This window comes from Centropristis striata, chromosome 2 (assembly GCF_030273125.1).
Source record: "Centropristis striata isolate RG_2023a ecotype Rhode Island chromosome 2, C.striata_1.0, whole genome shotgun sequence".
NCBI lineage: Eukaryota > Metazoa > Chordata > Actinopteri > Perciformes > Serranidae > Centropristis > Centropristis striata.
In genome coordinates, this window is record NC_081518.1 from 17,042,701 (window position 1) to 17,069,544 (window position 26,844).

Below are 26,844 nucleotides of genomic sequence, written 5' to 3' on the forward strand. Positions count from 1 at the left end.
CTTTAGGTGGTTTTGTTGTCTCAACCTTAACTGTTGTCTCTTTTGATGTTGTTGTTTCCACAGATTTGGATGTGGTTCCCTTGGTTGTTGTGGATGGAGCTTCAGTAGTTGTGGTACTGACAGAAGGTTTTGATGTTACAACTGTAGTTTCAGGCCCTGTTGTGGTAACTCCTGAAACTGAGGTGGTCGTTTCAACAACAGCTGTAGTAGAGGTTGTTGTTGGGCCAGTGGTGACTACTTTAGGTGGTTTTGTTGTCTCAACCTTAACCGTTGTCTCTTGTGATGTTGTTGTTTCCACAGATTTGGATGTGGTTCCCTTAGTTGTTGTGGATGGTGCTTCAGTGGTTGTGGTACTAACAGAAGGTTTTGATGTTACAACTGTTGTTTCAGGGCCTGTTGTGGTAACTCCTGAAACTGAGGTGGTAGTTTCAACAACAGCTGTAGTAGAGGTTGTTGTTGGGCCAGTGGTGACTACTTTAGGTGGTTTTGTTGTCTCAACCTTAACCGTTGTCTCTTGTGATGTTGTTGTTTCCACAGATTTGGATGTGGTTCCCTTAGTTGTTGTGGATGGTGCTTCAGTGGTTGTGGTACTAACAGAAGGTTTTGATGTTACAACTGTTGTTTCAGGGCCTGTTGTGGTAACTCCTGAAACTGAGGTGGTAGTTTCAACAACAGCTGTAGTAGAGGTTGTTGTTGGGCCAGTGGTGACTACTTTAGGTGGTTTTGTTGTCTCAACCGTAACCGTTGTCTCTTGTGATGTTGTTGTTTCCACAGATTTGGATGTGGTTCCCTTAGTTGTTGTGGATGGTGCTTCAGTGGTTGTGGTACTAACAGAAGGTTTTGATGTTACAACTGTTGTTTCAGGGCCTGTTGTGGTAACTCCTGAAACTGAGGTGGTAGTTTCAACAACAGCTGTAGTAGAGGTTGTTGTTGGGCCAGTGGTGACTACTTTAGGTGGTTTTGTTGTCTCAACCGTAACCGTTGTCTCTTGTGATGTTGTTGTTTCCACAGATTTGGATGTGGTTCCCTTTGTTGTTGTGGAAGGTACTTCAGTGGTTGTGGTACTAACAGAAGGTTTTGATGTTACAACTGTTGTTTCAGGGCCTGTTGTGGTAACTCCTGAAACTGAGGTGGTAGTTTCAACAACAGCTGTAGTAGAGGTTGTTGTTGGGCCAGTGGTGACTACTTTAGGTGGTTTTGTTGTCTCAACCTTAACCGTTGTCTCTTGTGATGTTGTTGTTTCCACAGATTTGGATGTGGTTCCCTTCGTTGTTGTGGATGGCGCTTCAGTAGTTGTGGTACTAACAGAAGGTTTTGATGTTACAACTGTTGTTTCAGGGCCTGTTGTGGTAACTCCTGAAACTGTGGTGGTAGTTTCAACAACAGCTGTAGTAGAGGTTGTTGTTGGGCCAGTGGTGACTACTTTAGGTGGTTTTGTTGTCTCAACCGTAACCGTTGTCTCTTGTGATGTTGTTGTTTCCACAGATTTGGATGTGGTTCCCTTTGTTGTTGTGGAAGGTACTTCAGTGGTTGTGGTACTAACAGAAGGTTTTGATGTTACAACTGTTGTTTCAGGGCCTGTTGTGGTAACTCCTGAAACTGTGGTTGTAGTTTCAACAACAGCTGTAGTAGAGGTTGTTGTTGGGCCAGTGGTGACTACTTTAGGTGGTTTTGTTGTCTCAACCTTAACCGTTGTCTCTTGTGATGTTGTTGTTTCCACAGATTTGGATGTGGTTCCCTTAGTTGTTGTGGATGGTGCTTCAGTACTTGTGGTACTAACAGAAGGTTTTGATGTTACAACTGTTGTTTCAGGGCCTGTTGTTGTGACACCTGAAACTGAGGTGGTAGTTTCAACAACAGCTGTGGTAGAGGTTGTTGTTGGGCCAGTGGTGACTACTTTAGGTGGTTTTGTTGTCTCAACCTTAACCGTTGTCTCTTCTGATGTTGTTGTTTCCACAGATTTGGATGTGGTTCCCTTCGTTGTTGTGGATGGCGCTTCAGTAGTTGTGGTACTAACAGAAGGTTTTGATGTTACAACTGTTGTTTCAGGGCCTGTTGTTGTGACACCTGAAACTGAGGTGGTAGTTTCAACAACAGCTGTAGTAGAGGTTGTTGTTGGGCCAGTGGTGACTACTTTAGGTGGTTTTGTTGTCTCAACCTTAACTGTTGTCTCTTGTGATGTTGTTGTTTCCACAGATTTGGATGTGGTTCCCTTAGTTGTTGTGGATGGTGCTTCAGTGGTTGTGGTACTAACAGAAGGTTTTGATGTTACAACTGTTGTTTCAGGGCCTGTGGTGGTAACTACTGAAACTGAGGTGGTAGTTTCAACAACAGTTGTAGTAGAAGTTGTTGTTGGGCCAGTGGTGACTACTTTAGGTGGTTTTGTTGTCCCAACCTTAACCGTTGTCTCTTGTGATGTTGTTGTTTCTAAAGATTTGGATGTGGTTCCCTTGGTTGTTGTGGATGGTGCTTCAGTTGTTGTGGTACTAACAGAAGGTTTTGATGTTACAACTGTTGTTTCAGGGCCTGTTGTGGTAACTCCTGAAACTGAGGTGGTAGTTTCAACAACAGCTGTAGTAGAGGTTGTTGTTGGGCCAGTGGTGACTACTTTAGGTGGTTTTGTTGTCTCAACCTTAACTGTTGTCTCTTGTGATGTTGTTGTTTCCACAGATTTGGATGTGGTTCCCTTGGTTGTTGTGGATGGCGCTTCAGTAGTTGTGGTACTAACAGAAGGTTTTGATGTTACAACTGTTGTTTCAGGGCCTGTTGTGGTAACTCCTGAAACTGAGGTGGTAGTTTCAACAACAGCTGTAGTAGAGGTTGTTGTTGGGCCAGTGGTGACTACTTTAGGTGGTTTTGTTGTCTCAACCTTAACCGTTGTCTCTTGTGATGTTGTTGTTTCCACAGATTTGGATGTGGTTCCCTTAGTTGTTGTGGATGGTGCTTCAGTGGTTGTGGTACTAACAGAAGGTTTTGATGTTACAGCTGTTGTTTCAGGGCCTGTTGTCGTAACTCCTGAAACTGAGGTGGTAGTTTCAACAACAGCTGTAGTAGAGGTTGTTGTTGGGCCAGTGGTGACTACTTTAGGTGGTTTTGTCGTCTCAACCTTAACCGTTGTCTCTTGTGATGTTGTTGTTTCCACAGATTTGGATGTGGTTCCCTTCGTTGTTGTGGATGGTGCTTCAGTTGTTGTGGTACTAACAGAAGGTTTTGATGTTACAACTGTTGTTTCAGGGCCTGTTGTGGTAACTCCTGAAACTGAGGTGGTAGTTTCAACAACAGTTGTAGTAGAAGTTGTTGTTGGGCCAGTGGTGACTACTTTAGGTGGTTTTGTTGTCCCAACCTTAACCGTTGTCTCTTGTGATGTTGTTGTTTCTAAAGATTTGGATGTGGTTCCCTTGGTTGTTGTGGATGGTGCTTCAGTTGTTGTGGTACTAACAGAAGGTTTTGATGTTACAACTGTTGTTTCAGGGCCTGTTGTGGTAACTCCTGAAACTGAGGTGGTAGTTTCAACAACAGCTGTAGTAGAGGTTGTTGTTGGGCCAGTGGTGACTACTTTAGGTGGTTTTGTTGTCTCAACCTTAACCGTTGTCTCTTGTGATGTTGTTGTTTCCACAGATTTGGATGTGGTTCCCTTCGTTGTTGTGGATGGTGCTTCAGTAGTTGTGGTACTAACAGAAGGTTTTGATGTTACAACTGTTGTTTCAGGGCCTGTTGTGGTAACTCCTGAAACTGAGGTGGTAGTTTCAACGACAGCTGTAGTAGAGGTTGTTGTTGGGCCAGTGGTGACTACTTTAGGTGGTTTTGTTGTCTCAACCTTAACCGTTGTCTCTTGTGATGTTGTTGTTTCCACCGATTTGGATGTGGTTCCCTTAGTTGTTGTGGATGGTGCTTCAGTGGTTGTGGTACTAACAGAAGGTTTTGATGTTACAACTGTTGTTTCAGGGCCTGTTGTGGTAACTCCTGAAACTGAGGTGGTAGTTTCAACAACAGCTGTAGTAGAGGTTGTTGTTGGGCCAGTGGTGACTACTTTAGGTGGTTTTGTTGTCTCAACCTTAACCGTTGTCTCTTGTGATGTTGTTGTTTCCACAGATTTGGATGTGGTTCCCTTCGTTGTTGTGGATGGTGCTTCAGTTGTTGTGGTACTAACAGAAGGTTTTGATGTTACAACTGTTGTTTCAGGGCCTGTTGTGGTAACTCCTGAACCTGAGGTGGTAGTTTCAACAACAGCTGTAGTAGAGGTTGTTGTTGGGCCAGTGGTGACTACTTTAGGTGGTTTTGTTGTCTCAACCGTAACCGTTGTCTCTTGTGATGTTGTTGTTTCCACAGATTTGGATGTGGTTCCCTTTGTTGTTGTGGAAGGTACTTCAGTGGTTGTGGTACTAACAGAAGGTTTTGATGTTACAACTGTTGTTTCAGGGCCTGTTGTGGTAACTCCTGAAACTGAGGTGGTAGTTTCAACAACAGCTGTAGTAGAGGTTGTTGTTGGGCCAGTGGTGACTACTTTAGGTGGTTTTGTTGTCTCAACCTTAACCGTTGTCTCTTGTGATGTTGTTGTTTCCACAGATTTGGATGTGGTTCCCTTCGTTGTTGTGGATGGTGCTTCAGTTGTTGTGGTACTAACAGAAGGTTTTGATGTTACAACTGTTGTTTCAGGGCCTGTTGTGGTAACTCCTGAAACTGAGGTGGTAGTTTCAACAACAGCTGTAGTAGAGGTTGTTGTTGGGCCAGTGGTGACTACTTTAGGTGGTTTTGTTGTCTCAACCTTAACCGTTGTCTCTTGTGATGTTGTTGTTTCCACAGATTTGGATGTGGTTCCCTTCGTTGTTGTGGATGGTGCTTCAGTTGTTGTGGTACTAACAGAAGGTTTTGATGTTACAACTGTTGTTTCAGGGCCTGTTGTGGTAACTCCTGAAACTGAGGTGGTAGTTTCAACAACAGCTGTAGTAGAGGTTGTTGTTGGGCCAGTGGTGACTACTTTAGGTGGTTTTGTTGTCTCAACCGTAACCGTTGTCTCTTGTGATGTTGTTGTTTCCACAGATTTGGATGTGGTTCCCTTTGTTGTTGTGGAAGGTACTTCAGTGGTTGTGGTACTAACAGAAGGTTTTGATGTTACAACTGTTGTTTCAGGGCCTGTTGTGGTAACTCCTGAAACTGAGGTGGTAGTTTCAACAACAGCTGTAGTAGAGGTTGTTGTTGGGCCAGTGGTGACTACTTTAGGTGGTTTTGTTGTCTCAACCTTAACCGTTGTCTCTTGTGATGTTGTTGTTTCCACAGATTTGGATGTGGTTCCCTTCGTTGTTGTGGATGGTGCTTCAGTTGTTGTGGTACTAACAGAAGGTTTTGATGTTACAACTGTTGTTTCAGGGCCTGTTGTGGTAACTCCTGAAACTGAGGTGGTAGTTTCAACAACAGCTGTAGTAGAGGTTGTTGTTGGGCCAGTGGTGACTACTTTAGGTGGTTTTGTTGTCTCAACCTTAACCGTTGTCTCTTGTGATGTTGTTGTTTCCACGGATTTGGATGTGGTTCCCTTAGTTGTTGTGGATGGTGCTTCAGTGGTTGTGGTACTAACAGAAGGTTTTGATGTTACAACTGTTGTTTCAGGGCCTGTTGTGGTAACTCCTGAAACTGAGGTGGTAGTTTCAACAACAGCTGTAGTAGAGGTTGTTGTTGGGCCAGTGGTGACTACTTTAGGTGGTTTTGTTGTCTCAACCTTAACCGTTGTCTCTTGTGATGTTGTTGTTTCCACAGATTTGGATGTGGTTCCCTTCGTTGTTGTGGATGGTGTTTCAGTTGTTGTGGTACTAACAGAAGGTTTTGATGTTACAACTGTTGTTTCAGGGCCTGTTGTGGTAACTCCTGAAACTGAGGTGGTAGTTTCAACAACAGCTGTAGTAGAGGTTGTTGTTGGGCCAGTGGTGACTACTTTAGGTGGTTTTGTTGTCTCAACCTTAACCGTTGTCTCTTGTGATGTTGTTGTTTCCACAGATTTGGATGTGGTTCCCTTCGTTGTTGTGGATGGTGCTTCAGTTGTTGTGGTACTAACAGAAGGTTTTGATGTTACAACTGTTGTTTCAGGGCCTGTTGTGGTAACTTCTGAAACTGTGGTGGTAGTTTCAACAACAGCTGTAGTTGAGGTTGTTGTTGGGCCAGTGGTGACTACTTTAGGTGGTTTTGTTGTTTCAACCTTAACCGTTGTCTCTTGTGATGTTGTTGTTTCCACAGATTTGGATGTGGTTCCCTTGGTTGTTGTGGATGGTGCTTCAGTTGTTGTGGTACTAACAGAAGGTTTTGATGTTACAACTGTTGTTTCAGGGCCTGTTGTTGTGACACCTGAAACTGAGGTGGTAGTTTCAACAACAGCTGTAGTAGAGGTTGTTGTTGGGCCAGTGGTGACTACTTTAGGTGGTTTTGTTGTCTCAACCGTAACCGTTGTCTCTTGTGATGTTGTTGTTTCCACTGATTTGGATGTGGTTCCCTTCGTTGTTGTGGATGGTGCTTCAGTTGTTGTGGTACTAACAGAAGGTTTTGATGTTACAACTGTTGTTTCAGGGCCTGTTGTGGTAACTTCTGAAACTGAGGTGGTAGTTTCAACAACAGCTGTAGTAGAGGTTGTTGTTGGGCCAGTGGTGACTACTTTAGGTGGTTTTGTTGTCTCAACCTTAACCGTTGTCTCTTGTGATGTTGTTGTTTCCACAGATTTGGATGTGGTTCCCTTCGTTGTTGTGGATGGTGCTTCAGTAGTTGTGGTACTAACAGAAGGTTTTGATGTTACAACTGTTGTTTCAGGGCCTGTTGTGGTAACTCCTGAAACTGAGGTGGTAGTTTCAACAACAGCTGTAGTAGAGGTTGTTGTTGGGCCAGTGGTGACTACTTCAGGTGGTTTTGTTGTCTCAACCTTCACCGTTGTCTCTTGTGATGTTGTTGTTTCCACAGATTTGGATGTGGTTCCCTTAGTTGTTGTGGATGGTGCTTCAGTGGTTGTGGTACTAACAGAAGGTTTTGATGTTACAACTGTTGTTTCAGGGCCTGTTGTGGTAACTCCTGAAACTGAGGTGGTAGTTTCAACAACAGCTGTAGTAGAGGTTGTTGTTGGGCCAGTGGTGACTACTTTAGGTGGTTTTGTTGTCTCAACCTTAACCGTTGTCTCTTGTGATGTTGTTGTTTCCACAGATTTGGATGTGGTTCCCTTCGTTGTTGTGGATGGTGCTTCAGTAGTTGTGGTACTAACAGAAGGTTTTGATGTTACAACTGTTGTTTCAGGGCCTGTTGTTGTGACACCTGAAACTGAGGTGGTAGTTTCAACAACAGCTGTAGTAGAGGTTGTTGTTGGGCCTGTGGTGACTACTTTAGGTGGTTTTGTTGTCTCAACCTTAACCGTTGTCTCTTGTGATGTTGTTGTTTCCACAGATTTGGATGTGGTTCCCTTAGTTGTTGTGGATGGTGCTTCAGTAGTTGTGGTACTAACAGAAGGTTTTGATATTACAACTGTTGTTTCAGGGCCTGTTGTTGTGACACCTGAAACTGAGGTGGTAGTTTCAACAACAGCTGTAGTAGAGGTTGTTGTTGGGCCAGTGGTGACTACTTTAGGTGGTTTTGTTGTCTCAACCTTCTCCGTTGTCTCTTGTGATGTTGTTGTTTCCACAGATTTGGATGTGGTTCCCTTCGTTGTTGTGGATGGTGCTTCAGTAGTTGTGGTACTGACAGAAGGTTTTGATGTTACAACTGTTGTTTCAGGGCCTGTTGTGGTAACTCCTGAAACTGAGGTTGTAGTTTCAACAACAGCTGTAGTAGAGGTTGTTGTTGGGCCAGTGGTGACTACTTTAGGTGGTTTTGTTGTCTCAACCTTCACCGTTGTCTCTTGTGATGTTGTTGTTTCCACAGATTTGGATGTGGTTCCCTTCGTTGTTGTGGATGGTGCTTCAGTAGTTGTAGTACTGACAGAAGGTTTTGATGTTACAACTGTTGTTTCAGGGCCTGTTGTGGTAACTCCTGAAACTGAGGTGGTCGTTTCAACAACAGCTGTTGTAGAGGTTGTTGTTGGGCCAGTGGTGACTACTTTAGGTGGTTTTGTTGTCTCAACCTTAGCCGTTGTCTCTTGTGATGTTGTTGTTTCCACAGATTTGGATGTGGTTCCCTTAGTTGTTGTGGATGGTGCTTCAGTGGTTGTGGTACTAACAGAAGGTTTTGATGTTACAACTGTTGTTTCAGGGCCTGTTGTTGTTCTTACTATAGATGTGGTAGAAATTTTGATTGGGCCAGTGGTTTGTTGTTTTTTTGCTGTTGTTGTCTCAGTCTCCACTGTTGTTTCCTGTGATGTGGTCGTTGATTCAGGAGTGGTTCCCAGTGTCAGTGATGTAGTAACAACTGTGGCAAAATCAGACATATTTTGAACATTGCACAATAAATACTTCACATATAACATCATATTATTTTTATCACTTATTTTATTTTTGTGTTTGTATTTTTTGGTTGTCCTTAACAATTAAAAGTGCATTTTCTAGTAGTTATTGGGATTTCAAAAGCAAGTATTGAGATAATGCTCCATAGATTTCCTCACCTGAAGTTGTTTCTCCAGTCGTGCTGAATGTAAAGGTAGTTGTAGGGCCAATTGTGGTGGTACTCACGCATGGGTACATGCTTCTAATCACGGTCCCATTGGCCCCACACTCAGCTGCGATGCAGTGTCCTAACCCATCAGTTGTGTTGTAAATGGTTTCCCCATATTCAAAGGTTTTTCCTTTAACGTAGCAAGTACAATCTACAAAATAAGAGTATCATGTTATCAGTGTTATATTTATACGTATATAATAAAACATAACTGTTTGTGTTACTGTAACTTATGTCTGAGGTAGTCAGTTGGCGATGGTTTGTCCTTGAATATACACACTCACTCACTCACACACACACACGCACGCACGCACACACACACACAAACCACCTAACCACGACAGTGTAGCCCACAGATCTACATGAATGATTTACATGTATATAGTATTTATGTACATATATCTGTGTGTTTGTGTGTGCATACATGCGTGCATGTACTTGTGTGTTTGTGTTTACTCACTGTTCACATTGTAGCTGCACTTTATTCCAGAGACTGTACAGGAGCTATAAAATAGAAGGGAAATGTCATCATTTATAGCATATATGAAGATGTAAATCAACCACAAGTAGACAATTTCATTAACACAGCAAATTCTGCTATGATTAGGCTGTTCTGGAGCAAATCAGAATACAGTAATTGACACCTGGGAACCTCTAGGTACTAAACAGTTCACAAGTAGTTGTTAAAGAAATGTCTATATCTTGTCACAGGCACTCTCCTCAATTCAGAGTGACCCTCTGCCTTATTTAAAACTATTGGACACAGACTTGAACTTTCCTCCAATTTACAAGTAGGTCTAATGGTTCGGGTTTACCAGACATAACAGCTAGCCTCCAAGATCGATCTGTATCTGATCGATATTCAGTGACTAATCCAAAGTACGCATAGGTTTCCACAATAGTAGTCAAAATGTGGTGAAAGCTGAAAAGTATGCATTAAAAGAGACCCATCAGCTTTGAAGCACTGCATCAAGGATGTTTCCCTGCCGTATATATTTAGAAAATGAATTCTTCCAGTGCACAGTGTGTCCAAGCTCTGTGTTTTAATCATATTTAGACAAATAGGCTATTGTACTCTGTCACTGCTTCTTCTTCTCTTTTTTTGAAGAAAAAGGGTATTCAAAACCAAAGGATTACATCTATCTATTGAAAGTCTTTGCCAGGTGTAAGCATGAATGCATCTGTTTGTCAACAGCTAATTATTCAAGAACTTCTTGTGCACATTATTAACATTCTCTACCCAAGGACCTCTCATGGTTTCGGTTATTCAAACCAGCTGTTAGGGGCTGCAAGTGATCAACAACTTTTTCAGTAATAAAGTTTATGGCATATCCGGTAATTGGCTAAATGTAAGCCTTACCTATGACTGGGTGATGAAAACAAGATAATCAAATACAATTATTATTGTCATCCTTCTTTCTCACAGTGATGCTCTGGTATTGTTTTGAGTTATAAATCCAGCACACTGCTTTCTTTACAGTGGTGTTCTTTTACCCTTCCTGTTAACTCCATGATGCTGTTAAAAAGCTGCTGTGATACCATGTTTTTGTGAAGATCGTGATTTTTTTTAGCCTTTTAGCAACGTTTATTGATGTGACAGCAGAAAAGGAAGATGAGTACTGCACCTCCATTTCTATGAAGAAATAAATAATTAGCCACTTTGCCTGGCCATAAGAATGCAGCACGTTACATTAAGTGTAATTAAGTATAAGTCATTTTTAATACACACCCCCAATCTGTGATCTTTTTCTGTCCAAACTAAATTTTAAATTAAATGATCAAATAAACTAAATTAGATTATCATAAGGCAAACTGTAGAAGGATGCAGTGGTGCAGATTAATGTTATGAACTGATCTTTCTTCTTGATTGACAGACTTTTTGTGTAGATTTGGCCTCAGTGTTGCTGATAATCTCAAATTAATGTATGGGCAGTCATCCATCCATCGAAACCATGTTTTATAGCCGATCCCAGCTGGATGACCGTGCATAATTCACCAGACTATCAAAGGCTGACACACAAAGACAACCATAAATACTTAGATACACAGTCAACAGTTAACCTAACCTGGCCAGTTAACCCATCACAGCCATTTTATCCACTATCATCTACAGCCTTTCTTGCTGCTGGTATCAGGCCTGCAAATTGGGGTCTATTATGTTACCCTCTGCTGCTGATTTTTAAATGCCTCCCTGGAAGAGATGTTGTTTCTTGTTGACTGGCATTCTTACACTTTAACTGTCCAAAAATTGCAAAGTGAGAATGCAAAGAACATGATTGGAAATGTGATGCTTAAAATTCTCAATGCTTGTGAGTCAGATATCCAGGCATTGCATTTTGGCAATGATTCATGGTTCAGTGGCTATTTGATTGATCTGTCAATATGCTCTATGCTGATTGGTTGAAGTAAGGATTCAATCACTCGAACGTTTTGTATAATAATGAAAAAATGTAAAGATTTTTATTTCTATGCAGTTATTTAGTTTTTTTTCTTTTTCAGTTATTTTACATCATGAGCATGCATATCCAATTGTGATGTATGCATCATTTTCTACAGTGTGCTGAGCCCTTTGTGTCATGAATCCTCCATGAAACATACCAAGTGTGACAGTTGCTGGATGGAACCTTCTCTCCAATGTTGTAATGGATGCCATTGTTATCATAGCAGCCGCATTGGCCCCAGGCTACGCACTTCATGGAGTCTTCATCAAAGTAGGGCTCAGTGGGGGGACACTGTGGATAGCAGCCTGCAACACATTAAGCATTTTCTTTATACCCTGAATGCTGAAAGGTCATGATGACAACCCTTGTTGTTTGCTGAATCATATAGTCCCTTTTATAGATAATGTCATCCAAAAATATCTGTGTGCGTGTTGTCGTTTGCCACATCCATCCAGATGAGTTAGCAAGCTTCCAACATAGAATTTAAACTGCTACGAGCTTGAAAATGTCGGGTTGTTGTGTGTCCGGTTGTCAAAATTGATATTGCAATCTTGGATTCACCCTGCAGAATTCCAGCAGGGTCATGACCATTTCAGAGCAACAGATGTTTCATTTTGTTTGACTGTTTTAACTGGTGACTTTCAGGAACCACTGTAGATGTGTGACATAGATAATAAGCACAGATGCACATGTATTTAAAATTAATTAAAGTCAAATGAAGGTCTTTGAAAGGACACCAACATGTTCTGTTCAGCTGAGAGTCAAGAGAGGCAAATACATTTATATATCTGTCCATTAAATGAATTGGGCTACTTGTTAATGTATTCTTACGTAGTTTGTTAATCCTCTTGAGTCAGTGAAAGCATGGAGGCATTACTTCTTCATAATGTCACAACATAAAAAAACGAGGCAACGTCGAGTCGTGGCATCACTTTCCCTAAAGGAATGGCTTGAAACCCAAGGTTTTGTTTAATGATAATAACCCAAGTAAAACAGAGATAAGGTCAAATATATTTAGTATAAAAATATAAACATATGTTATATTTGCAACCTGTAAACACATTTGCAACATTTAAAACTCATTGACTGTTATTGTTTCAAAAGGGGAAAAAAACATCAACTCCCTTGGTAGCCTTCCATCTCCACGCCTCTAGCCGACCCGCATCGTTGCCGATCTCTACCATCGACCCTCACCCATCCATCCTCCCACCCTAATCCTTTCATCCTCTCCAACATCATCCAGACTATCCACATGCATTAAAACGTTTCTAAACTTAATTCCATATTGCCATGGCCTTTGTTAGTGAACCACCTTACTGATAGCACCCACACTGCAAAAAAGCCAACTTGTATTTTTTGGCCTAAAACAGTGATTTAAGTTGGTAAAACTTGGAAATATAAATTATTGACATTTAGGGCAATAATGTTGCCGAAGGAAGCCAGTTGTATGCTCAAAAACAAGTTTTTGAGTTCTTGTTACTTATATCTTTAAGTTGGGGTTCAAAACAAGGGACAATAGTTCTGGTAGCTCTTATTTCTTTGTTGTGAAATGCGGAAAAGCGGTGAAATTCATTAGCGAAAGCTAGCGGCTAACTAATGCTAGCGGCTAACTGATGCTAGCGGCTAACTGATGCTAGCGGCCCTGCTTGTTACAGCTACAAGAGTAGCCATTAGCGTATCAATGCTAACTCAAAATTGTGGTTGGAACATTAACTGACATTTCATCGCGGCGTTACAATCGTGCCAATTCAGCACATTGCAAGTTAGCAGAAGTAAGGATTAAAAGTTATTACAATGTAAAATTATAAGTTAGTACAACTTACAGTTGAGTTGACAAAAATCAGAATTCAGAGTTGAGCAAACTCAAAAACAAAACTTAAAATATTTAGTTTAATTGTCCAACTTAAAATTTTATCAAAGTTTGTTGCCTTGAAATTTTGAGTTCACCCAACTTTTCTTTTTTTGCAGTGCAGGTCTGAAAGATGGTCACCATTTGTCATATGTAATTCATTTAGTTAGCATTCGCAAAAATGCACTCACCGTTACATAGGCCATTATTAAGACCTGGTCACAAATCTTGACCCTATGCAGGTCTGGGGCTTGGGGATTGTGAATCAATGATTTATAGAACGCACATAGCAGAGAAGAAACATAGCAAGTCTACTTGGGGTTATTGTCTTAGTTTTTTTCTTCTTGGCTTCATTTGTGAGCCACAGATTGAACACTATGTTTTTCTCACGTGAATTTAAAAAGTTTGGTAAGAAACTGGATCAAAAACATGTTCGCATGTTCACATATTCACTTTTATGTCTGAACAGAGGACAGGTTTATCAGCCAGTTGACCCAGGCTCCAAAACACAGATTCTACCAGTCAACAGGATGATATGCCAAAAGACCTGTGTAATGTACCTTCCAGGGAAGTGATGAGGTTGGAACAGTTTCCTGATGGATTCCTACATGTCTTCATACAGTCAGCTCCACAAGGCTTGTAGTGCCACTCACAATCACCATCGGCGTTATAATAGTCACAGAAAATAGCTGCAAGAAACAAAACAAGTACTTCTTAATTGTTGTTACAAAAATCCAGGTGTAGCTTAATATTAAGGACAAATTTTAAATGTTAAAAGATATTCGCTACAAATCCTCGTATCCTGTAGCTAAGATTTTCTTGGTGTGATGGTGGCCAAACTTACGGCATAGCTTTGGACTTCTCCATTTGACGCAGACCCCAGCTTCATTACATGCTTTTGCATAAGCAGCCACAGCAGTACAGAGACACTCACAATCCCCACCGGTGTCACAAGCACAAGTGTCTCTCACACAAGAATCAAAGTATGGACCAGGGTCAACCTTGAACAAACAATAATATACTGTTGTGATACTGTTTGTGTTCCAGTATGTCCATACGTTTGTGTGTCTTATGTGAGTATGATACTTTCACCATGGTTACCTGTGAATGACAGATCTTGAAGGAGACACTGATGATAACGCTACACTGTTTCTGGGACCAGGCAGCTCGGTAGCGGTTAGAGGCACAGGGATCAGAGATTAGCTCAGCATTTGGGCAGCTGGATGAAACCTTCCAACTGTTACCAAATTCTAGAACATCTGCCACTGTCTCCTTGGAGCGTGTGGTGAAGTCATTCCTGCTGTTGCCATCGTAGTTTCCACACAGACCACAGACCTGACCCTAAGAGAGGAAATCCAATGACAGGACTTACTGCTATGTTAGCTCTGAGGAAATCACCTCTTGTCACCTGTTAGCTTTCACAAAGCTTTCATGAAAACACTGAAGTAACACACACATATATACAAACACTTATAAATACAAAGTACACACACACTTTCACACACACACTCACACACACATACGCATCTGTAGCATTTACATAAAATTCCACCATTGGTCTGTCTGTCTGTCTGTCTGTCTGTCTGCTGATTTGCTTATCAGCATATATGTATGGCCACACAATAACCCTCCTCCTACCTATTAAGTATCAGAAATCAACGTTAACAACAACTGGTGTTGTAAATATCTACTCTTTATTTTAATTTTTTTTATTTACCTTATTTTCTGTTTAAGTTGTTTGACCTTTTCTTGTTCTGTAAATAAAAATAAAGTTGTCCTCCAAAAGTAATCCTGCTTTCTGGATTTAGGTCAGATCCCTACCAGGGTTTTCACTTTACTGTGACAGTCTATGAAGATTCCATGTCTAGATTGACACTCAGCTTTTTGTGTATTGCATATTAGCCCAACTGATTGTCCATGACAGACTGTTTACCTGGAACTTCGGGCTGATTTTGATGAAAAGACTCGTCTTCTTGTCCCACATGAGCACAATTCCCTGCTTGATCGTCACCACCAGGTAAATGCCCATCTTTTGTACCTGAGCAGGTGACACCTTGTTCTTGCCCTTCACCACCTGGAAGTCCTCATCTTTAAGTTGGTATTCATTATCCTGTGGTAATTAAAATCAAATAAACATACACCTTATTAGTTAGCAGTTAAGTGTGCTAGAACAAGTAAATATTAATGTACAAGTAAATATGATAAATATTTTCTAGGTGTTTTTCTCTAGTTTTAATCGAGTTAAATGCTATTTTGTAAAAAGTAACTTGGTTCCCTGATAGCTGGAAAGAAACTGACACAAATTGACTGAATATAAAGACAATGCCACTCAATGTTTGCACAGGATATATTGTGGGGGCTGGCAATACATATTTTTAATGCTGACTTATCAAAGGCATTATTAGGCTTATTCATTGTGAAATAATAAAAGGTCCCAGACTTGATGATTATCATTTGGGCCATAATCATTATCCAACCACTGATCTTGTGTTTATGTGTTGTGTTTACCCCCAGGAAGATCTTGATGGTTTTGGAGCAGGTAGTTCCTGTGGTTCCACATGGGACATTCTCAGTAATAATTCTGAAGCTTCCTTTGTTCTGCTTGGTTCCACAGTAGTCCTGATTAAAGCAAAGACACCGGATGCAATTACAAGGCAGCAAGTTACAATCCTAAGGTTTTAAAAAGCATTATCAATGACTGGTCTAGATTTGTCCTGCAATAGTTATTCATTGTATCTACACCCAAGAAGAAACTTTCTATATATTAGTTTTATTGGTAGCTGTGGTGGACTGACCAACATTAAATTCTGTCAAAGTCCAGAACGGCCGTCCGACAGACTCCATCTGCAGCCTTTTTGGTTCATCAAAAAAAAAATCTAAATAGCGATATTAATGTAAAAAAAAAAAAATACGGCAATACATAATTACGGCAATACTTAAATTATTATGTGGGAAAAAAATAAAAAAATTTAAACAAAAACACAAACAAGAGTGCGAGAAAATGTCAAGTAGGAAGCGTAAGGAGAAAGATGGCTGGGGAAAATTAAAAGAGAGGAGGGCCAAATCATTAGAGGTGGACGCCTTAAAATTAGAAAGCTTACTGAGCTGTTTAGTATTGAACCACCTTAGTTTGGACATATTTTCATCAGGGGATCATTTCATCTTTGCAGAGGAGTAATGGAACAAGACATAACAGCCACGGATTCGCTTAACTCAAAATCTGTGGAATAGCCACGGAATCACTCAAATTTCCGTGAAACTGACACAGATTTCGCTACAATGCAAGTTAATGACAGTCATATCCCGTGGCTATTCCAACATACAAAGTGATTATGTACTTTCACTGAGTGAATATTTAGTAAATAAAACATATATTTCTCACTAGAAATGTAATCAAAATCCATTTTTATGCGGCTATTCCACAGATTTTGAGTTAAGCGAATCCGTGGCTATTTCACAAATTCCTGTGAGACCATGTTGCATTAAAGAGTTGCATGCCTCCAGCTGCTCAGCAAGCTAACCAACGTGATGGTGTCCTGCTGTTGTGTAAAAAGCTTATCAAGCTGCATGCATCATGGAGTCATTTAATGGTTGTTCACGATATGGCAAGAGAGGCAGATCATTGATTATATTATTGTTTTATTAAAATAATCTGAATTTGTTTGTGGTGGCGGTACTGTCTAAGATACACATGATAGATACACTGTAATCAAATATCAAATGTTACCATGGTAACCAAAGGTTTGGCACCAATCGATCAGGTCTTAAAGATTACTATTTGTTTACTTTACATCTGTCTGTCTGCCACTTTACCTGTAGCAGTGTGAATTCACACTCTCCACTGAAGTCAAACCTCTTATCATCAAATGTGATGTAGTGACCATCGCCATAGATCCCACATACTGCATCGCACACATTATTGGTACATGTGAACTTCCTTCCACTGCAGTAGCTGGAGAGATACACACCAAACAAAAACAACAAAAATCAATCATGGAAACTTGTTCTGAATTACAAGAAAACAAGGGAAATAAACGAATAGACCGCAAATACGCTCACTGTATGAAACAGGACTCTGTGTGTGTGTGTGTGTGTGTGTGTGTGTGTGTATGTGTGTGTGTGTTTGTGTGTGCATGTGTGTGTTACCTTTTGGATTTGTAGATGAACATAGAACATTAATGAACCATAGACTGATCTTGTCGACGTGTCTGACTCTTGATTCAAATACACACTCAAAAAAGGGGGCAAAAAACTTTATGGGTGTGTTTGGGCCATAATAATATTAGCCTAATATTTTTTGTAAATAGGTCCTTAAAATGGGGCAGAAAAATTATGCGCATTCACTGTGCTATCATCTGCTACAATCCATTTTTTTTTTGTAAATTCATGTAAATTCAACCTTCTGTTCACTCTGTTTGCACGAGTATATCTCCGCCTCTGCCTGGTCACAGTGAACATTGTACTTGAGTCACAGCACATTATCACAGCCTTATTGATGATGTAAACACCAGATAATGGTGACAATCGATGGGGAGGAATACATAGTGTAGGAACTGTATACTGATGAGTACATAAAGCTGTAAAGCACTGTACATACCAGGTGTTGCAGTCCTCAGTCAGAGTCTGTCCAGGCTGGTAGATCTTTCCATTGTGCAGACATGGACAGCTAGTCTCATTGACACAGCTTCCTGTTCCATCTGACACCAGACCATCAGGGCACATGCAGCCTGACGTACAGCCTGTTTCCTCCTGCATCCAACCATAGTAGAGGGCAACAAGGTGTTTATGGTAAAGGTTAAAATCAGTTTTATATTAGGCATTCAGTTTTAGTTTTAGTTTTCAGTAAGTGTGTGTGTGTGTGTGTGTGTGTGTGTGTGTGTGTGTGTGTGTGTGTGTGTGTGCTCTACTGTACTTACACAAGGCATGTCCAGAGTGTTGCAGCTCTTGTGACATTCTATCCCAGTTGTCCCAGGTTCAGCCGTGGAGCAATCAAAGTAAACCATGGGGTGATGGCATGATAGTTCGGCTGGGTAATTTTAAAAAAAACATAGAGTATGATGAATATGATGATCATGTCAAAAGTCCAGATGTCACATGCATATTTCCTTCCACAACAGTCAACAGACTTCTGCTGGTCTTTCGAGGAGTTTAACAAGACTATATCAAATACTGGTTGAATTCAACAGTTAAAAAGAATAACATGCAAACAGCTGGCTCATTATATTAATAGGGATTTGGTGTATTTCCACATGTAGAAACCTACATGGTTGTGTCCCTCCTGAGCATTTGAGAGCTCCTTGTCTGCATACACTGTGAGAAGAGGAGAAATAGAGTTCATGTTATCAGCTAGCATTCTTTGTCTGTTATCCCTCTTAAAGGTACAGTATAGTACACAAGACATTCCAACAACACAATGAATAGACTACTGGAAAGAAATCCCTAGAATTAGAATATTATAATGGACATTACCATTCATTTAATATAGCAGGATGGTTTAGAGCAATGGCAATTTTTAAAATGACATACAGTACATAACACATTTTGAAATAACTGCCAGCCAAGGTGGCTTTGCTTTTGTTTTTTTGACACGTCTGTAGATATATTGAACTTTTCGACAGAACCTGCATGTTTATTTATTTATTTATTTTCAGAAAACTATTCCTACATTTAAAATAGCCACTCATGTTCCCCTCAGGATGAATTACAACTATGTGTAATACTTTGGTGTGTGACCAAATACCTTCAGTCACATGTCAGCTGCAAGTGAGCAACTTTAGCATGCTAACATTCTAAACTATGATGGTGATCATAATTCTTAGAATCATCAGCATGTAGTATAGGCATTGTAAGTGTGATGCAATGCCAACATCAGTGCTCCAATATAGCCACACAAAGCTGTTAGGAAATTATTTCAGGAGGAGCCAATGTAATGAAAACAAGCAATTGTCTGCTACTACACTGTTTACTTTGCTCATGTAGTGGAAATTTACTACCTCTCTTGAGTGAGGAGATGAATCAAAGATCAAGTCAAAGTTCCTTTAGTTGTCTTTACAACCAGACATCAGAATACAGCGGAGGAGAACTTTGTCCAATCTCAAAGGCTGCTGAAAAAAGGGGTCCATCTCAATATATCCCTCATTTCTCTGCCTTTTTCTGTCTTTGTCAGATAATTTAAACAATTCAATGTAACATCCCACATCCCACGTATAGGGCACGTTTCACGTGAACGTGCACGCCGCTAAGTCTACTTTTTGACCTTAAAAGGATACAATTTATACTGTTTATATTCTACTTCCACAGCCTCTAATGTCTGACAAATCCCAGACCTTATAGCACGTTATTTCTGGTTTAAACCGGCTGTTACATGGAGACTCTGGCTGGGTGCTGACTGTTATGCACCCAGATAGTCACAATGGGCCTTTAACTAAAGCAGAAGACTTACATTAAAAGTAACAATAAAATACACCACTTGTAACATAAAATATACAACACTCCATTGTATTTGGGTGTCTGAGGGGCGGCTGTGGCTCAGTTGGTAGAGCGGTCGCCCTGTCCTTGGCACCCTACATGTCTAAGTATCCTTGAGCAAGATACTGAACCCCATATTGCTTGTGTGAATGAATTCCCAATGGTGGCAGGTGGTATTGTTTAGGGTAGCCTCTGCCACCAGTATGAATGTGTGTGTGAACAGGTGAATGAGCGCAGTCTGTAGTGTAAAGCGCTTTGAGTGGTCGCAAAGCAACTACAAAAGCGCTATATGGTAAATGGTAAATGGACCTGCACTTATATAGTGCTTTTCCAATCATTCTCACACCGATGAACGCAGCATCGGGGGGCAATTTGGGGTTCAGTATCTTGCTCAAGGATACTTTGACATGTAGGCTGCCATGGTCAGGGATCGAACCAACACTCCGATCGATGGGCAACCCGCTCTACCAACTGAGCCACAGCTGCCCATATATAAGTGCAAGTACCATGAATTCAAAGTATAATCTTTAATTATTGATTCATATCCATGTATGTATTTATCACTTGACCCCTTAATGAGCCCTCACGCTCTGTACCTACCATGTGGTGCCATCTTTGCTTATAGCCTGTCCAGCAGGAATAACGTTGTCTTTGTCGTAGCATGGACACTTTGCACTGGTCACACAGTGCCCCCTCTCGTTCATGTAGGTTCCCTCGGCACAACCACAGCCGTCCACTGCAGGGAAGCTGGGCTTGCAGGAGTGGTCATACTGGCTGAGGGAACGGCAGGTACGATCGCAGGAGGTCATGTTGTAGCCATACACTGTTCCTTCTGGACATGTTTTGCTGTATTTTTCTAGTGGGAGAGAGCCGATTTGAGCAGTAGCACAAGAATATATCTGCTAGATGAATCCAGTTTGTCATCTGGGTAAATTGTTTTCTGCCAATAGGGTCAAAAGATGAGTTGCACCTGGCACTATAATCATGAAATCTCATTGTAATAAATACATTAATAAATATGCGGCTTTTGATTTGTTATTGCAGCCTCTCTCTATTACCACACTAAAATAAAATGGTCTTTTTCTGTTTAGCTCACCACAGATGGTCTTCCTCCAGCCACTGATGTGAATTCCTGCAGCTGAACAGGCATAGACATACGAGGAGACGGCTGCACACATGCACTCCTCACTTTTCTCACAGTTACAGGTGTCATACAAGCAGTTCTGTGAGGAGACACAGTGGCCAGGGAGACATTAACACGGGAACAGTAGTTTAGTTTTTTTGATATTACAGCTCTGTGTGTGCAGACTTACTTTTTTGTATGTGTCGGGGCTGATGACAGAGTGGCAAGGAGAAAATACTCCCTCAGGATCCGATAGTCTAGAGCACCAAAACTGGCCATAACTCTCTGAGACACAGAAACATAAATACATTAAGCTGTTATAAAAACATAATTTGCCCTGGAAATGGCAAAGTAAACCCTAAAATGTAAATTGTCTAATTATAAGCTATGGTTTCTTGTGGTATGGCAAACATGGTAACACTTTACAATAACCATAATTTATAAATGGTAAATAGTTTATCAATGTTAAATCATCATTTATAAAATGTCAAATGGATAATTAATTAATGTAAGTTAATAGTTACTTTAACATTAACAAACAATTCAATTTTAATTAATAATGTTTATTAATTGACTATTTTTTTTATTTAACCTTTATTTAACCAGGGATTATCCCATTGAGATTAAGAACCTCTTTTCCAAGGGAGCCCTGCCTTATTAATGGTTTATGGTTGCACTCATAACATTTTAAACATTATTTTAAGCATTTGTTAATGATTTCCAAATTATTTATATAGCTTTAAGAAAATGGCTGTAAAACATCTATAAAGATTAAATATGTAGACCTAATTGTAGTACTTTGTAAATGTTAATATTTGGTTTATTAACCATCTATAAACATAACTTAGATGGTTATTGTTAAGTGTTACCCAGACAATTAAATTTAAATTAATAGTTTATCAATAGCCCGCGACCCGATTGCGGATAAGCAGTTAATGGTAATGAAATGAAAAAAAAAAAGTTTATCAATAGTTTTAGTTGCACTTATTTTAACATTTTTAACACCATATTAAGTATGTTAATGATTTTGAAATTATTCATATACCTTTAAGAAATTGGCTTTAAACATTTAAAGATTAAATATGTATAGCATTTTGTAAATGATTAATAATTGGTCTATAAACCATCTATAAACATCACTTAGTTGGTTATTGTAAAGTGTTACCGCAAACATTACATCATAACAAGTGACAAGACATTGGAGGAGAGTCTAGCTGTACCCTTGCTGATACTGTCTCGGCAGGGGTGATCAAAGAATGCTGGGACTTCAGGGCAGCTGGCTCTAGTTCTCCATGTGTTGGCGAATGCTGTAGAGGTCTTCTCCACCAGCCCACTCAGCACCCTGTAGTCATCAATCATTACGTCGTTGAAGTTTCCGCACAAACCTGTTGGGTGAGGTGATACACATTGAAATACTTGCAAATTCCAAATTTCAACCCTAGAGAATATTGGAGGATATCACATACTGCCAGAATGTGTAAAAAAACAAACGGACCTGGGGGAGGAGATAAAGAGATAAAGGTGTCAAATCTAGGAGTAAAAATGTGCTGATTTATTAGATTTAAAGTGGTGAATCTGCAAGAAAAAAGTAGTTTTTTTCCCAACTTTTGACTCGTAAATCTGTGACTTTTTTCGAGCAGATTTGCCACTTTAAATCTCTTAAATCTGCCAATTTTTTTCTTGTAGATTTGGCACTTTAATCTAGTAAATTTGCAACCCCTATACTTGGCCTTAATATGCTGTCATAGTCAAATTCTCCTCGTAGAAGTCCATGTGGTTCTACGACCTCACAGAAAGACATGGGAACCCCATTTTGATATCCACTGAAGTTACCAAATATAGTTATTTGCCCAATAAAGGGTTAACAGCATGAGAAATATTACAAACAAAAGCATTTTGGTTGATTTACTCTGTAAACACATGTCTGATTTTCAGGCACTGACACAAAGAATAATGTTGAATCATACCAGAGATGGTTTCTTTGTGTGAAGTATGAGCAGAGATGAAGACCTGCATCACAGGATACAGCTGGACTATCACTTTAATATCCTTCTTGATGTTTATGAAGACGTAGAACGATGATGGCCTGAAGGCTTGCAGATCCGCTGCAGTAGTCAGAACACAGTGTAAAAAAACAGCCTCGCTGCAACTTGTGGCCTGAGGAACTGAGTTTTAATTTTCTTTTTATATCATCTTCTAATATTTATGTGGGTCTGTTCATTTCCATGTGTCCTAACACCACATCGAGACAAATTCAAAACTCTTCAAACGTCACTATTGAAGTATGTACATAGATAAGAGCTGAACTGACTCTAGCTCTATTTTATAGCATGCTGTGTTTCCTCTGTAACATAATTTAAAGTACTCACCTGTATATAGTGGAAGCTGAGAACTCATCTGGTTCACATAGACCTGCCCGGAAGACTGAATTTTCACAACCTTCATTTGTGGAAAGAAACACATAAGATTATATCAAACAGGAGTCCAACAGTGTTTTCCATATTATTTTTGGGCTGCAAATAAATAGTCAATAAAAACTACATCCAACGTCTTTTTATTTGCATTTTCCTTGATCTGGATGAAAACGGTCATGAAGTCAAGGAAAAATGTGAAGAAAAGAATTCATAAAGAAGACTGTGGTGCTCAGAGAGGCTGGGTAATTATGTGATGGTGGATGTTATGACATGGGTCTGCTGTTGTTAACCCACAGTGTTCAGAAGATGGACTACAAAAAGATCATCTTCAGTTTGTGCATTTTTACAGTTTCATACAGCGATATAAACAGCTACAGTGAGAGGCTGTCTGGAGGACAGATACTGCACATCCTTCTTTATCCAGCTGCTGTCAGGCTTAAAATCAACACTGCACCCCCAGCATGCTTTCTGGCGTACATGTGGAGAAAGGGAAGCAAATCATTCGCACATTTTCTACGGATGTCGGAAAATTAACCCATTTTGGGGAAATGTACACAACATAATTAAAGACATCCTGGGTTATGCTAGCCTGGGTATACCTATACTGCCTTGCGCGCTCAATTTCATTTCGAACCTGCAGACAGTCTGGCAACTAAGGCCGAAACTCGACGGCGGCGTTTTAAATAGTTTAGAGCCAAAGTTTATTTTAAAAGAAGAACAACGTTTGGCTTTACACTCATGTTTCACCATGAAAAAGGATATTTTAGCCTTGCTTCTGACAGGATTTGGCCAAAGCCTAATCTACCAAATAGCCCCGCTACGGCTAGCTGCAGTAACGCCGGTGATCTTGTGTGTGTGTGTGTGTGTGTGTGTGTGTTTTCTTGTACTTCCTAAATAGTGAGGACATTTTTGCAAAGTGAGGACATTTCGGCCGGTCGAGTTTGAGATTTCAGACTTTATTTTAAGGGTTAAGGTTAGATAATAATGATAATTAACTAAAACTGCATTGGTGGTTACAAAACTAACTAAAATTAAAGTGAAAATGTCCTTCGTTTTCGTCTTTGTCAACTTTTTTCATACATGATGAAGATGGATAAGACAAAGGAAATAAAGGCAAAATTTACTGTGACCACCCAACAAATACCCCATTACAAAAAACTAAAACTAACACTAAACTAATAAAAACTAAACTAAAACTAGCAAACTTACTCTAAAAACTAACTGAATTTGTAACAAAAATTCACAACAAAATTAAAACTAAAACTAATGAAAATACTAACTATTATAACCTTGCAAGGGAATTCACTGTTCCAATGTGGGCCCTCACAAAGATAGAAGTACATGTGTGTGTGTGTGTGTGTGTGTGTGTGTGTGTGTGTGTGTGTGTGTGTAGTTTACCACAGAATTGCCGAATAACTTCAGAGTTACAGCTCTGAGGCAGGTCCTGCTCTCAGTCAGACCACACTTGACCAGGTCCACTAGCACAGTGTATAAGGAGCCATTATTCTGCAATGACACACATTGGGCCAAAATATGAATTTTAATAAAGACAACACACTAATGACACCAACCATAAACATGATCTATTTTAGGATATATTAAAATCTTGCTGTTATACAGGATATTGAATACATAGTGTAATGCTGGTGTGTATGTGTTGGTATCCTAATAATATTGGAGATGATGAAGTATTTTACCTTAGCCAGGACGTAGGAGCAGTCCCCATGGAAGGTGTACTCTTGTCCATCAAAGGTGTTGATGTGACCTCCACCCTGCAAAGAGCAGCTTCCTGGACAGTTGTCCTCCGTGCATTCCCACTGGCCACTCTTACACTCACTGTCAGCACACACACACACACACACACACACACACACACACAGAATGGTCAGTGTGGCAACAGTGTAATCAATGTTCTAGAACTTTGGAAGACAGTTCTCAAGTCAAGTCAAGTCAAGTCTCCGGACCAGGCCAGTGGTTTTCAAATGGGGGTACGTGTACCCCTGGGGCTACGTAAAGGCACTCCAGAGGGTACGTGAGATTTTAAAATATACATTTAAAAAGTAGCATCCATGCAAAAATCCTTTAAAAATAATTATTTGATAAATATTTTAGGAAAATATAAGTGTAAGTTCATAAAATGAATTTTATATTCAGTAGGCTATTCATCTTCATGATCCTTAAAACCCAGAGTGTCCCCCATACCAGGAGGGTTGGACCCAACCTGTCATATGCCACCTGGCATCACCTGTCAATCACTGGAAAACTCAAATATGGAGTCGTGGTTGAAGCGTAGCAGTTATAGTTTTAAATGGTTATATGCTCACTGTTTTTACTACATTAGTTTCAATCACTACATTTTAGTGATGAGAAATATTTGCAATAAATTTAGTCATGGATCATTTACGTTTAAAATGTTTCAAATAGTTGTTGTTTTTTCAAATGTTTGAATTTTGTATGTGTTTATCAGTTCCAAAGTTTAATAAACCAGACACTGATGGCACAGAGCTCTGTTTTTAAGGCATTTTTTTTTCAACCAGAAATGCTGAATTCCGTCCCAGCACTGCCCCCCCCTCCCCTCTCTGCCCCCACATACTCTGGACACTGAACAAACAGAAAGAAAGCAAACAAAAAGAAACAAACAAACAAACAATTCTCTGAGGGCAAAAGATCAGCGGCCTCCGGTATAACTGTTACATATGCAAGAAACGTAAAAAGAGGGTTGAGTTGTAATCTTTAAAAACAATCTTGACAGAAGAATGTGTGCACCTGGAATTAAACTCTGAGGTGCGTTCTAAAAATAGTACACACGTCATTATGCATACATGGTTGTAAAAAAGGCAGCACTTTCTGCGGATTTATGTTTTAAAACCACTGACCTAGGTTTAGGGCAAAAAACTTCCTGGTAAGGTGCTATAAATGACCATTTAGACAGTAAATAAATGTCATAAATACTGTAAGTGAAGTAGTTACAAGGGTCTAGTGACTACCGCAAGTTACGTAAAAATTGTAAATTACGTTTAAAAACATGATTCACGTAACTTACTTAAACAAAGTGACTTATTTTAACTCTATGGATTCTTGGGCTATTTTGTCCATTTATGAATCCTTTTCATGACTTTTTTGTCTTTTTTGGTCATTTTGTGTCTTTTTTTAGTCATTTTGTGTCTTTTTGTGTCTTTTTTAAGTCATTTTGTGTCTTTTTTAGTCATTTTGTGTCTTTTTGTGTCATTTTTTAGTCATTTTGTGTCTTTTTCTAGTTATTTTGTGTCTTTTTTAGTCCTTAAGTCCAACATAAAATGTGATTTTGAATCTTTTTTTTACTTTCAAAACACTATATTTGAGCTTGTCTCCAGTTTTACTTGGTATATCATCATCAAACTGAAACTGGCCTCATGGAGTTTACAGCCAGAACTTTAGAGGTAAATTTACAGTAGGGCTCCACGCTGCTTTGTTTTCTAGTCTTGATGTGATGAAGAAGTCATGCTTTGGAGCTTTTGGAGACTCCAGAGGGTTAACTAATTTGGGACTCAGCCATTTTACCTTCGCTTCGCCATCAGTTGATCGACTACATCAGCAAGATGGTGACGGACGCATTGCAGCCGACGGTGAAATATGTCAATACAGACCGTATTTTGCTGCCTGTAGACACGACCTATATTTACGTTTTTGAGGGGAGAACAGGCTGAACATTATTCGGGCGATGCAGACTGTTAAATTGAAGCCAGACTACATACACTGCAAAAAAAGGTGTTTCTAAAAACAAGATAAAAACACTAAATCTGAAGGAAATGGTTCTTGCTGCGTGGACAGATAATTACACTTGACAAGATTTCTTAAATTAAGATATTAAAAATTTAGAAATAAGCATACTGAACACTTAAAATAATAAATTAACTCTTAAAAGAAGATAAATTAAACCGTGTATTTTCAATAAATAGA

General features: G+C 39.8%; 1 pseudogene; it reads right to left on the reverse strand.

Moving 5' to 3' along the window:
* Positions 1–575: 575 nt before the first annotated feature.
* Positions 576–26,844, reverse strand: part of LOC131988561 (mucin-5AC-like) — a 33,073-nt pseudogene continuing 6,804 nt past the window's right edge.